We start from the raw sequence: 14,097 nt of genomic DNA, 5'->3' as shown, positions 1-14,097 counted from the left end.
GCAACAAAAAAAACAAAACAAAACAAACAAAGCAAAATTATATTTCATGCCATAAAAACAGGAGCAAACACCAATTCCTTCTTTTCCACTGAGCACACAACATTATTAAAACACCAACGTTGTTTAAAAGTGTCTACGTCTCCAATGTGTTTATAAAAGCGGAACTCTAGCCAGAGCCTGGCCCTGATGTTCACCAGCCACACTGCTCTGGCCTCCTGCCCCTCTCTGTCCTTCACTCTGGCCTTCCTGCTTAGATAAATGGCCATTTTGGCATCCCCTGAAAGATAGTTGAGGAGCTGCCATTTATCTTTTTCTGCTTTTTTGTAGGCAGCTCCCATGATAAAAATCTTTTCAGTAAAAACCACATTAAAAAGACTAAAAACCGATGTTAAAAGAGAGAAGAAACTCGCAAGTCTCTTGCACTCTGTAAAAACATGATAAATAGTCTCTCGGAGGTCACAGAAGGGGCATTTGCTCAGAACAGTGGGATTAATAACAGAAATAAAAGCGTTGGAGGCGACAGCACCGTGTAAAATTCTCCACTGGAGGTCGGCAGTCCGTTTCTTGAGGGGAGGTTTGTATAAAATCCTCCACTGTGGGCCCGGTCCATTTTGTCCCAGTCTGTTGGACCACACAGTGGGGAGCCTGTCGCACAGTCCGGACCGGTTTATGCTCTTCACACAGTTAAAATACAGAGTCTTCTTGTCTGCTTCGTGCAATGTCAGCGCTTCGGGCGTGTTGTGGCGAGCAGGGGGCCGGTGAGTTCCCCTAGTCCTGGGCTCAGGTAGATCTCAGGGAAGGGGTCTCCAGGGTCCAGCTCCACATCTTTCTGGCTGTAGTCTGTGAGGAGGCTCCTTTCCTCCTCAGTCAGCCTCTGGTTCCACAGCTCCAGGAGCCTCCTCGCCATTCGGACGGAGTGCAGCCCCAGCAGAGAGCCCAGGGCCGGGGCGTCGCTCAGCGTCGGCCCCACTGCGTCCACCAGCTGCTGCAGGCACAGGACTCGTGCTTTCAGCAGCGCCCCCATCAGGCCTGGGGTACCACTGCTGCTGATGTCCAGCCTTGCTCTGTAGATCAAAGGTTCTCTCAACAACCAGTACAGAGAGAAAGACTGTGGGCACCTTTTATGATTAAAAAGGGCCCAAGACTTAAAAACACCCTGATAAAACGGAGGTAGCCCATTTAACTTTAAAAATTTAGAATCAATTAAAAACAGAGCAGTATCCAGCCCCAGGTTGTTTGCACGTCTAAAAATGCAGCTGGCCACGTCCCTCCATACTAAAAACTCCGGACCTGTGAGATATTTCTGTAAAAACTGGAGTCTAAAAGTGGTCGTCCGGCTTGCCAGGTGGACGAGGCCCTGTCCCCCCTCCTCTCTGGCTAAAAACAGCACCCCTTGTGGCACCCAGTGTAGACCCCCCCAAAAGAAATCCACCATTTTCTTCTGTAAGTTGGCAAGGAAGCCTGAGGGAGGGTCCAGGCAGGTAAGACGGTGCCACAGCTGGGATGCAATCAGGTTGTTTAAAACCAAAACTCTACCTTTAAAAGACATTTGAGGGAGCAGCCATTTCCATTTGGAAAGTTTCCCCTCTATCTTCTCTGTGACGCCCTCCCAGTTCTTCTGGACGATGCTCTCTTGTCCTAGATAAATCCCCAGATATTTAAAACCATCTTTCCTCCACACTAGGCTTTGGGGAAGAACTGGGAGGCCGCCACGCCATTCACCGACAGCGAGGGCTTCACTTTTTTTCCAGTTCACCCTCGCTGCCGATGCCTTACTAAAACTTTTCACAATGTTATTTAAAAGGTCTGCATCCCTCTGGTCTTTAATAAAAACAACAACATCGTCGGCATACGCCGATAAAATCATTCTTCTACTAAAACCAGGGAAAACCAAGCCCTCCAGGCTAGAGCGTATTTTGCAGAGAAGGGGTTCCAGGGAGAGTGTATAGAGCATCCCGGACAGAGCACAAACCTGCCGGACTCCTCTATACACTCTAAAAGGAGCACACAGACTGCCGTTTATCTTCAGCACACTCTCAATGTCCCTGTACAACACTTTGATCTTAGCTATGAAACCAGCGCTGAACCCAAAACTCCGCATGACTTTCCAGAGGAAGTTGTGCTCAACGCGGTCAAAAGCCTTTTCCTGGTCTAGAGAAATCAGGCCAGTGTTATTGCCCAATGAGCTGGAGACCTCCAAAACATCTCGAATGAGGTAGACATTGTCTACCATGGACCTGCCGGGCACACAGTAGGTCTGGTCCCGATGGATGACCTGCTCCATAGCTTCCCTCAGCCTGGAGGCAAAGACCTTGGACAGGAGCTTGTAATCCACACACAGCAGGGACACAGGGCGCCAGTTGCCGATGTCCTGCGGGTTTCCCTTTTTTGGCAGTAGCGTTATTACAGCTCTGCGGCAGGACATCGGCATGGAACCAGAGGCCAGACTGTCATTTAGCACCTCTAGGATGTCATCAGCGAGGATGTCCCAGAATGCTTTGTAAAATTCGGCCGAGAGGCCGTCAATTCCCGGGGCACGTCCTCCCTGCATGCCCATCAAGGCGGCCCTCAGCTCCCCTGGGCTTATTGGCCTGTCAAGCATTGCGTTGGTCTCCTCCTGGACCTGAGGAAGCTCACTGCAGAGCTCCTCCATCAGTGCCTCCTCCTTCCCGTACTCACTGGTATATAGGGAGGAGAAGAAAGCCACAGCTCGCCTCCTAATCTGGCATGGTTCCACAACTGGCTGCCCTGCGTCACCTAACAGTGAGTGGATCACCCTCCCCTGCCCACTCTTCTTCTCCAGGCCGAAGAAGAAGCTAGAGGGAGTGTCCATCTCTGTGATGGTCTGAAATCGGGACCTGACCAGTGCACCCTGGACTTTAACGTTAAACAGGTCGGCCAGAGCCATTTTTTTCCCTTTGAGGACTTCAAAATGTCCTCGATCTCCTGTGGACTCGCTTAAATGTTCTAGTTCCACTATCTCAGTTTCCAGGTCCTTCATAGATCTAGCGATGTCTCTGGTGACGTTGAAGGTGTGCTGTTGACAGAGGAGCCCAATCTCAATCTTTCCGTGGTCCCACCACTGTTTAAGACTGCTAAACTCACTCTTCCTCAGCCTAAAAACACCCCAGAAGTATACAAAGACCTCTCTAAAATTTTTATCACAAGTTAATACAGAGTTAAAATGCCAATATGCACTTCTAGGTAAAACGTTTCCAATAAAAACATTACATAAAAGCAAAGAATGATCAGTAAAAACAGCAGGGACAATACTGCACATCTTAAAAATATTAAAATGTTGCTTAAAAACATAAAAACGATCTAACCTGGCTGAGGAGATTCTACCTTCTCTAAAAAGGGACCACGTGTACTGTCGGCAGTCTGCATGCATCCTTCTCCACACATCAACCAGGCCATGAGATTGGACCAGCTGCCTCAGAACGCGCTGGGAAGCTGGATGTGGCTCTGCGTGATTACGGTCTTTCAAATCATTTTCCGTACAGTTAAAATCCCCCCCCAAAAATAAAAAATCCTCCGGGGCACAGCCATTTAAAACATTAGCAATTTTTTGTAAAAACAGCTTCCTCTCTGCACCGATTGTTGGAGCATACACATTGATAAAAACAACAGTAAAAAGGTCGAACCGTGCCTTGACTAAGAACAACCTCCCCTCGATGATGTGTTTGACCTCCAGTGACAGTGACCTGGAGAAGAGGAAGCCCACTCCTCCACTGAGGTTGGTATTGTGGCTTAGGAGGACTTCCCCTTCCCACTCCCTCATCCAGTCGGCCTCGTTGGTGCTGTCGCTGTGAGTTTCTTGTAAGAAGAGAACATCAATACACTTCAATTTTTTTAATTCATAAATAGATGCTCTCTTCTTCTCATCTCTGGCTCCGTTCACATTTAAACTTCCCACTTTAAAAGAATTCATTGTGAGTAAGTTTGCACCAAAAATAAAAACCAATAAATTAATTAAAACACACATTGGAGATTTCGACATTGCCCTTGTTGATTGCTCTGCGTACTTTCCCTAGGAGCTTCTTTAATCTGTAGCCCTCCTGCTCAGTGAGGCCGGACTCTTCCCTCCGGCTCATATGGTGTCTGGCAGAAATATAAAACAAGTTAAGATCGGGGAAGAAATCTATGACCTCTACCCCCTTTTTCACTTTTGTTTTCTTTAAAAACATACTTATTTTTTCAGCACCGTACATTTTTTTTTGTTGGCTGTTACTTAAAAACCCTTCATCGACGAGGATGTTGCAAAAATCACGTATTCATAATCATCTACCTTAACATGGAAGCGGAGGTTGAGCTCCACATTCCGGTTGTTAAGGATCATATACAGGTGTCTGCGGTGAGACACCACGTGCTTCAGTAACTGAGACTTACATCCAGACAAGATCTTTTTGATCGGTGAAACCACCTTTCCGTGTCTGGACAGCGCTCTACTGAGGAACTCGTCGGTGATGAACAGAGGGACATTTGATAGTACGATTTTTGTTGCCGGTTGCGTTAATGGCAACACCTGGACAAACAATTCTTTCACCGTGAGGCCCGCCTCCACGACACGGTTCACCTTCTCCACCTGGTCCAGGAAGATGACCACGGCGCCGTTCATGCGCGAGGCCGACTTAACGCTGCCGTGCCCGACCTTCTCCCCCACAACCAACCCGATGTCCTCCACGCTGCACGGGAAGCCCGCGGCAATCTTGATGCCGAGAGAGAGAGATTTTTGATTTTGGAAAAACCTTTATTTTCTTATAAAAAACAAACAAAAATGTTGCCTGATGACATTAAGGTCCAATCAACACACAGAATGACTGTGAAGACACAATCTCCTTTCAGCCAGTCCACACCAGGCTCCTCTGCAGCATCGATGCACACAGAGGCCGCCGCCGAACTGGTAGTTCATCTGGTCACTGGCTCCTTACCTCTGCCGGTACTCCACTCAGTCCCCAGCAGCCCTCTCGTTGCCATTATTGATCCTCTGGACGATCTTTCGCAGCCGTAAGACCTCCTGCTGCGTTTATTGGGAACTACCTCATTTGCTTGCACCCTCCCCAGCGGTACGACCGAATTTCTCCATATCCGGAAAGTAGTCCGCTTCATGTTCTTGGTGGTCTTCAGGAAAACTTTCACCCTCTCCACGCTGTACCAAATGGTGGCAATCCCGCCAGAGGAGACGCTGTCCGCAGAAGACTCCACTCCTGCTGCTCCCCCTTTCTCTGTCCCTCTGTTCCCTGACCCCTTCTTGGCTCTCTGTCTTTCTCTTCAAGTGGGGGACTTTTAACGCCTCTTGTTCTCCCTCCATGTCCATGTCGCTATCTGTAGACAGTGTCCCTTCAACGTAGGTCCCCAAACCCGTTCCCGGCTCCTCTTGCCTCCCTTCACCCCCTTGACCCACCCGCTGGACCTCGTCTGCTTTCTCATTCACTCCGTCACTCGCCTGCCCCACCTGCTGGGCCCCACTCACCCCTTCATTCACTCCGTCACTCACCTGCCCCGCCTGCCGGGCCCCACTCACCCCTTCATTCACTCTGTCACTCGCCTGCCCCGCCTGCTGGCCCCCACTCACCCCTCACTCCTCGCACTCTTCTGGACTCGACCTGTCCCGGTTTCACCTCCCTGTTGGACCCCAACTGTCCCCTCTTGTCTTTCCTGAAAAAATGACGTCACGTCCCACATGCACGCTCTACCGCGGGAGATGACCGAAACTAATGGTAATGGGGTTTAGCAATTCTTGCTTACTAACGGATGGATTTAATTTCATTCCAAAGCAACCCAGGCTGACTCCAGTAATGTAATGACCAAGAATGTGCGCTCGTTGTTTTCTTCATATCGACTCCTTATGACTATTTAATAGTACCCCCCCCCGTCAGCCGGCATCGCCATGACCTGGTTAGTTGAAAAGTAGCTCGGATTTAGGGTGTAATAAGAAAATATTAAGAAACCGTGTCGTCCGTTTCAGGGAACCAAAAAAGGGGGACAGACAGGCCGCTGCAGTGGTGGGAATTCCTGATACATTCCCAGGGCTCCATTCTGGAAAAACAGGCACGGGCATCTCTGCTGCTAGTCTGTGACCCACAGCACGCCCTAACTCTCCAACTTGCTATTCACCATGGGCCGTGTCAAATGGCAGAGTTATTCCAGGGACTCGCTGCGGGATTGGGAAGAGCAAGTCACCATACATGCTGGTCCCCGAACGCGCAGGCCAAGTGGTGTGTCGCACCAGCTTGGAAGAGAGGGAAAACACCGATGAATCCTGGACTGGAGAGTGAGTGAGACTTGGAAACATGGTGGGTGCTAACCCCCCCCACAATTAGCACCATTGATGGGGAGAGTGGCTCTAGTCCCAGAACCATCAGATCTGTGCTTATTCAATTGCTGGGCCATGATTTGAGAGGCTACAGCTCTACCGATCTTCAGACTTTTGCATGTAAAGTGTTAAAAAATACTGGTTGATTGAAATGGTCAGTGCTCATCCTAACTCCACAGATCACATTGTTAAATGCTGAACTAATGAGGGAGCTGAAAATAATTCAAATAAATATACACATTTTTGGGAAACATTGGAATCCCATATTCTATATCACCATATAGAATATGGGATATGTGTGCTGTATGTATGTATCAATTTATTGTCAAGTCAGAATGTAGTAATTAGTAAAAAGTGAAGAGCAAAGAGTAAAGACTAAAGAAAAGCTCACTTAATCTATCTGGATAGATGGTTGGTTTCAAAGGGCTGGACTGAGACGAAGGGAGCGACGGATGGTCCGTGACCCTGCTCTCTCTCTCTCGCTCTCTCTCCTCCCCCCCCCATTCTTCCTCCCCTACTTCTTTTCCTGTTACCATCATTTAGACACATTCAGGCTTCATGTCTACTTTTCCCCTTTAAAAATGTGAAAGCGGCAGCTGAAGTGGCACATCGGCACAAATGTGACACGGTCCTCATTTGCCGCTGACAAACAAGAAAATAACAAAAAAGACCAACAAAAGGGAAGCTATTATTTGGAACGTACCATATGTTCCAAACAGAAATGACCACCTATCAAACATTCAATTTGCTCAACCACAAAAAAGAAAAGAAATGCAGAGTAAATACAGTAACAGCATGAAAAACAAGATAACAACTGTGCTTGTGCTTCTCTAATACTGGCTCATTACCACCGAGAGAATAATGCTGGCTAATTGTTTGAACCTTCCTGCTAAGGAACCGGTGCATTCAGGTATTGGAAATGGCTACATTTCAGAATGGAGCTAGAGATGGAGTTGTGCGCTTTTAGCATGTGTTCCTCAGGTTTGGACAACCTGTATAGATTGTACTGCTGAGGTTGTTCTCTGAAAATATATGCTTGCCAGGACGGACAAAAGCTTTATGGATTTCTAAGGGAGTAATAAACTGTGGTGGAGCACTCCCATTCTCTTAAGGGTACTTCACTGAGAGCCATATTTCTAGTTTTTTAAGATGCTCTGGTGAGAGTCCGACAAGATGATGGAGGAGGAGTTTTAAAGAAAATAACATTGACAAAGAAAATAAAATTATCCAAGGAAGCCTGCCCGACGGTATGTCCCTGTACCAAGCTCCTGTTTATGTGTGACTCATTTATAAATCGGGAACAAAACACATTTACATTGCTATGACTTTCTCTGGATCGACTGCATCTTCAAAGTTGGCTGTGTTTCAGGTGGATAACAAATCCACAGGACTCATTTATTAACCATTTTCTGGAGATCAAAGGCTTATTGTGGATTAACTTGCATTTTATTGCTTAATTACTGCTACCTCCAAAAAACAAGTAAGTGACTGATGGGAATGTCCGGCACTTGTCATTGTGAAGTTAGATATGCAAGTGGTATGCAAGTAAATTGCATGATTATGCAAAACTAGAAATAGTGTGGTTGACTGATATCCCACAGCATAGGGATTAGTTACGAACACCCACTCTTTAATTATGAGCATAAAACTATCGCTGGGATTTTTTTGTGTCCCATATCCATGTTATGCAACCTGCTCCACTTTGAAAAAGGATCATTTTTCTGCTAACCACATGTTAGCATGCCATTGAATAGATGGGTACAATTCAGACAAAGATAGATAGCCTCTGCGTTTATAAAGACATTATGATTATTTGTAAAGCCGAGTGGGGCTGAGGTTAATTTGGTTCAACTGGCTCTGCAGCACAAAAAGCCACCAGTATTTTACTACTAATGCAGAGAGAAAGGACTGTCATCAGGTTGGAGATGAATTTGATGCATCATCAACAGTGAGGTTACATTGGCCCGTTTTGTCCAGAGTTTTCCGTTCCAAGTGGGGAGGTAGATATTTTTAAACCTGAGAAACAGTAGTTTCCTTTGCACTGGAGTAATTTAGGTTAAGCAGCTCAATGTGGGTACTAAAGAGATAAGTCTCACACCTAAAACAGAAGTCCCCGATAAACTCTTCAGGCCAACAATTCTTTCTATGTCAAGGTCAGGTGACACCTGAGGGAGATGACATTTGAGGAGAGGCCAAAAAGAGACAAAAATGATAACATGACAATTGAAATGTCTGTTTTATTTCTGGAACATTGATGCTCCCCAATCCTCTTTGAGAAATTCAGACTGAGCCTCTTTAAAAGGCGTGAAATGTGGCAATGCAAACATTTAAAATCATCCCACTGGAGGCTATGAAAAGAACATGTTCATTAATTCATTGGCCTGCTTTTTGGGCACCCAGATATGTAAAAAAGGGGCTAAGATAACATTACTTTAAGTTACTGTAAAAATGCCTCAACCCAGACTCAGGCCAATTTACCAGCTCTGCTCAATGAATTTGTGACCCGATCTTTGTGGAATACAGTAGAGTATGTGGCACGGATCACGGATTTTCAACACTCAAGTCTCTCATATCTTTCCCAATTAGAAAGAGTAAAGGCAAGTGGTTAAAAGCGCAAGGAGCTTTGAACTCAACTCGTGCCATTATGCTCTATTTTGAGCCTTTTCCTCCGCAGCCTACAACACGCTGAGAGAAACTTTGACATCCTCTGTAATAAATGTCCCGATAGACTGACTAATATATGCACCAATTTAGACCCGGATACCCTTACGCCGTGGCCACACTGAAGGGCGTAACTTAAATCGGATCGATTGGCCATGCCGGATACTCTCTTCTCCCTTTTTTTCTCTGCCAGCCGCCCTCTCTTCCTCACACAAATCCATCAGCACAATCACTCAAATGAGAGGTCTTTCAATCCATCTCTCCATTGTAGGCCACGTTTACTCTGCCCCTGCTTAATGAAAGGAGAGGCGATAGTAGGAGCTGGCGGGGCACGTCTTCCCTCATCATGGACCCTCAGCTAAAATGGAGGGCGTGAGGCAGAGTGGGAAGAAATCTTTCATTTTCCAATTGCATTTCCTCCCCCTTTTTTATGCGAGTTGAAGCCTCTGTCTTCTTTATAGCTCCCCTAAGCTCCTTTAACCTCTCCTCTCTCCTACTCCACGGGTGGACGGCGGACGGATGGACCGGAGGACGGGTGAAGACAAGACGACGTAGGAGAGAGTTAATGAGGGAGATTGCTCTCTTTGCCGCCTTGCGAGGGATTACAGGAAGATTACCCATTCGGATTCTGTTCACTTCCAATTTTGCTCTGTGAGTCTGGAGGGGTGCAATGTGGTGGTGAGGGGCCCCTTGTTTTGATAGAGGCAATAGAAGACAGTAACTCGGCCGTGTCAAGGGAAAATGACAGCTGCTCAAAACACTGACCTGCAAAAGGATAGAGTTGCTTACTGATGCCTCCAATCTGACGGCTGCTTGGAGGGCTGCCCTTGGCCTTAATATAGCCAGCGAATATCTTAGAAATCACATGATTACCAGCTTTTTCATCGTCCATTCTCTGAGATTAACAAACAGGGCGTATTCCACCCACAGAAACACTCATGGTAGACACTTTACAATGAGTTGCATTACTCATTTCAAAAGGTGTTGCTTTTCCGGAGTGCTCAAATGACACGCTGATTGTTTTGTTGACCCAGAATGGTGGCATTTGAGTTGAAAAGCTGGTGATTTGTATTCAGAAAAGTTGTTGGGAGTCTGGTGTCAGGGGGCAGAGTGAAAACAAAGAGAAGCACAGGACCTCAAATCCACTTTTTGCACTCACCGCATAACAACTGTGAAAAGGTCTGGAGAAATTATTCAAATTGCAGGGAAATTTGCAATTATTATAAGTCATCTCAACCCACAAAGGCAATGTTAAGCACCCTCCATGAAGTGCATTGAAAGGTCTGAGAACAAAAGTGGAATCATGTATTGGCCCATTTTCTGCCAGCGGTGTCTGTTCAGTGTATTATCATAAAGGGGAGAAGTCATTTAGGTATTTCCAAAGCCATTGTCTAAACTCATTAGACTGGAGGAGTCGTTTTTGTGAGTTTTTATTTTTTCAGCATCTAAATTAACAACTGAATGATACATGTTGCTCAGCAGATTTATATGTTTTTACCCAGATGTAAAATATCAGTAAAGTCCCTTAAGAGGGACCTTTAACATTTCATTTTATTTTATTGCATTACTTGTACACTGCTGTCTTGTTGTCTATTGTTACACTGTCTACTGTCACGCACCAACCGCCAAGTCAAATTCCTTGTATGTATGACATATTTTGGCAATAAATGTTTCCTGATTCCTGATTCCTTTAAAATGTGCATTATGTGACCATTATGTGACGCAAGGGAAAGTGACTGGAAATGAGACACATCACCTTGCTGGATTTCAAGCACAGGCCTTTTGTCTTTTGAATAAAGAGCATTCTTAACAAGCACCTCCACATCATGCCAGTAGTGCAATCATCCTTACTGTATTGCATTTTCCTCAAGAAGCTCCTCAAGCAATGACCTCATGTCAGACAAGCAGAGCTGTGACACTTCTCTGTCTTCACCAAACTCCACTGCAGCAGGCACTACGTGAAAATAGCGCTTTTCCCTACCAGAAAATAGTTTGCAGTCCAAAACAAAACTGAAAAAAAATATGCAAATAGTATAAAAACCAAATGCTTGTGTTGTCAAATTCATTTTGTAAAAAATCCACAAAGCTTCAGCATAAAAAAGCAGAGTAGGTTTCCCAAAAGGCGTTTCCAGGTACTCTCCGTGTGTGGTGTCTGCTTTCCTTCCATCTGTGCCTCTGCACATCCTAATCATTCGAGCTACAACCAACCCCACAACTCCAATCGCCATCAGTGCTCTAAACGTTTGTACAACTCGTTATTTGTCTTCTGTTTGGGCATTTTATGCAGACACTGTTACGCACCCCAGTGGGCGTTTGGCGACACAGCGACACGGGAGTCGCATGCAGTCGCAATAGAGCCACACATATTTCAAATACGAACACATCGCATACTGATCACACATACTTAGAAAAACACACACACTGATATGGCATTATTACCACGGAGGGTCAGATCACAACCATGCTGCCCTTCAGCAGCCAATTATAATCCAGGTGTTGGGTAAAGAAAGTATACCCTCCGGTGGCCTAATTCCCGTGTCACACAGACTTTAATTTTAGCATTTCATTGCAAATAATGATAAATAGATACAATGGGTCAAAAAAAGACTGGGTGATGGGAAATTTATGAACCATTCGAATCCGAGTGGGTAAAAATTCTGAAAGATATCATTCCGGGGATTTGGAATGAAGGAGAAGTGAGTGTGCAAGTGAGCAGCCTGCGCGTGTGTGAAAATTAGGCCACATGTATCATCAACAAAATATACAGCGTGTCTCACTTGTCCTAATTTAAGCTATTTTTGTTTGTAAACCGGAGCTGTTGAATTAAAACGCTACCTCGAGTGTTGATAACAACAAGATTAAAAAATAATAACCCCTCTCAATCTTCAGCGCAAACACATCCGCCGCTCATAGAAGCACGTAAACTGACTTTCACCGGGTGCTGTCTTTTTGGGGTGACTAACTCCCACTCTACCGACACCGTTGTCACGCGTGGCTTCAAAACATTTACGTCTATCATTTTCCACCCACACCGGATTCAAAGTGTCTGTTCCCACAGCCGCAGAAAACATACAGCAGACCCCGAATCCAGTCGCCTCCTAAATTTCCTCCAAATATTGACCCATTACGCATCGTTCGCTGCCCTTGAATCCCTCTTAGCAGACCACAGAAAAACAATTGGATAACGTGAGTGTTTTATTTGTATTTTATTACTGTCATGTATTATTTTTAAGAGTGGCAAACCGTCACTGCCAGACAAAACCCCCACATAAGCATGTATATATTCACAGCAAAGAAGAGAAAAGTCCTTACTGTTTTGCGGCAATCCCTCCGATATTATTCTCCAGACCTGAGGGGGGGTTTGTAAATATCCCTGGATGGAGCTCGGATGCAGTTCACGCCTCTGTGCTTCTCATGTTTTATCCAGAGCGCTGAGCAGACCCGATCACAGGTTTCCCCCCTCTTTCCTTCAAGACAGATGTGAACAGTCCTGGCCGACTCGCTCCACCTGCATCCCTGCAGTCCACACAGCCATTAGGCGGAGCGCGCGACTTTAGATCCTTTTCAAATTAAAACTCGTTGGTTAATATGCATTTGCCGTGTCTTTTATTGTGAAGGTACCATTTCCGGGTTTCTAGTCGGATTCTGGTTGTTGCTGGGTTTCTTGACGCATCTCCACCTGCATCCACTGGAAGAGACAGCAGCATGAGGAGGAGCAGCAGCGGTACCGCACTGAGGAGGGAGCCCCCCGAAGACACGCCCCGCTCCGGCTGGAAAAGGCTACTTCACCCCGGGCGAGGGAGGCGGGAGGGAGGTGCTGAATTATGCTGTCCAAAATACTTCACCTCCCCGTGTAAGTGATGAGACCTAACGGGGAGATTGTAAAGATTCAAAACAGAACGCACGAAGAAGATGAAAGTATGTGATGTGGAAATAAACCAGTGAGTCATGTCAAGAAAAAATAATGAGCAATATAAATTAAAAGGAAAAATCTATATTTTAGCCCAATACAATCAACATTCCTCCAACAACATGCTTCTGGTCCTGAAGGATGGCCACAGCTGCCTCCAATTACAATGGCAAGCAGGGGCCAACTCAGGCAAAATGGAGCCTCCGCTAATTAGTCACAAACGTATGTGCTTGTAGGATATAACCATCAGGTACGCTGCTGCTGTGATTTGCTGATGACTGCTTCAGCCCTCAGACACTTCTACAGGCAGTTGTGTAAACAAAACAGTGCATCATCACAAAGACATACAATATGTATTGTTTCTCCATAGATTTCAGAATCCTCATCAGTTTACTAACGTGGATACAAAAGTTTCACTCATTAAGATAAAAAAATAATAAGAAGGTGACAACAAGGTGTATTTGCTATTGGCAAATACCTGCATGAATCAAATTATGAATATTATTTACACGTTGCTCTATTCTCATGAGCAATTTAATCGTCTGTGTGGTACTTCAGAGAAAATTAATTTTGAATATATACCATACTTGTGAAATTTGGATCCAACAAATCACATATCTTCTACTTTCGTTGTGATAATAGTTTTCAAATGAATGGAAAACGCCAGCCAGTCAAGTTTTCATCCAAAGGTATGGTAATGTCGAGCTGTTATTCAAGTAGAATTGGAAGGATGTCAGAAAATCTGAACATCCACAGCTTTATACAGGTTAATGTTATGTACCAACTGCTTTCACAGTCAGAAGAGCAGTACCAAATAAATTCTTGAGGTTAATTAAAAGCAGTTCTTTCAGTTGCTATACCCAACAGCAGATTTTTATAGACAAGCGGGATCAGCTTTGACCAGCTAAGCCATCTGCTCTCTACTGCACTATCACCTGTTACCCTCAGACTGCACAGCCATTGCTCTGGGTGAAAAAAGCAAGGTGTCCCTTCCACAAGCGGGACCATTTGCAGGGAAGGGGGTCATTTGAGTCAGGGAGACCATTTGACGCTGAGGCTGTAATTCTCTGCTGCTCTCACTCTCTCTTCATTACCTCTCCTTATTGTGTCAGACACTAGGATGCTTAGGTTATGTTGCTCTGTCTTGTCTCAGTGGGAGGGCAACAAAGTTCCTCATTGTGTCAACAAATTTTCACAGCATCTTCTTGCA

At 45.5% G+C, this 14,097-nt stretch overlaps 1 protein-coding gene across 13 annotated transcripts in view; it reads right to left on the bottom strand.

The window, feature by feature from the left end:
- Positions 1–12,510, bottom strand: part of nrxn2b (neurexin 2b) — a 551,159-nt gene extending 538,649 nt beyond the window's left edge. For 9 of the 13 annotated variants that reach the window (XM_040180539.2, XM_040180546.2, XM_040180549.2 and 6 more), the window contains exon 1: positions 12,290–12,506. The gene's annotated coding sequence lies outside the window, so the exon portion shown is untranslated. Of the gene's footprint in view, positions 1–12,289 lie in introns of all 13 variants that reach the window. The other 4 variants (XM_040180540.2, XM_078105709.1, XM_078105711.1 and 1 more) reach the window with 3 other exon arrangements.
- Between the last annotated feature and the right edge of the window lie 1,587 nt (positions 12,511–14,097).

Source organism: Gasterosteus aculeatus, chromosome 7 (assembly GCF_964276395.1).
Source record: "Gasterosteus aculeatus chromosome 7, fGasAcu3.hap1.1, whole genome shotgun sequence".
NCBI classification, from domain to species: domain Eukaryota; kingdom Metazoa; phylum Chordata; class Actinopteri; order Perciformes; family Gasterosteidae; genus Gasterosteus; species Gasterosteus aculeatus.
This window is presented reverse-complemented; position numbering and strand designations above follow the sequence as displayed.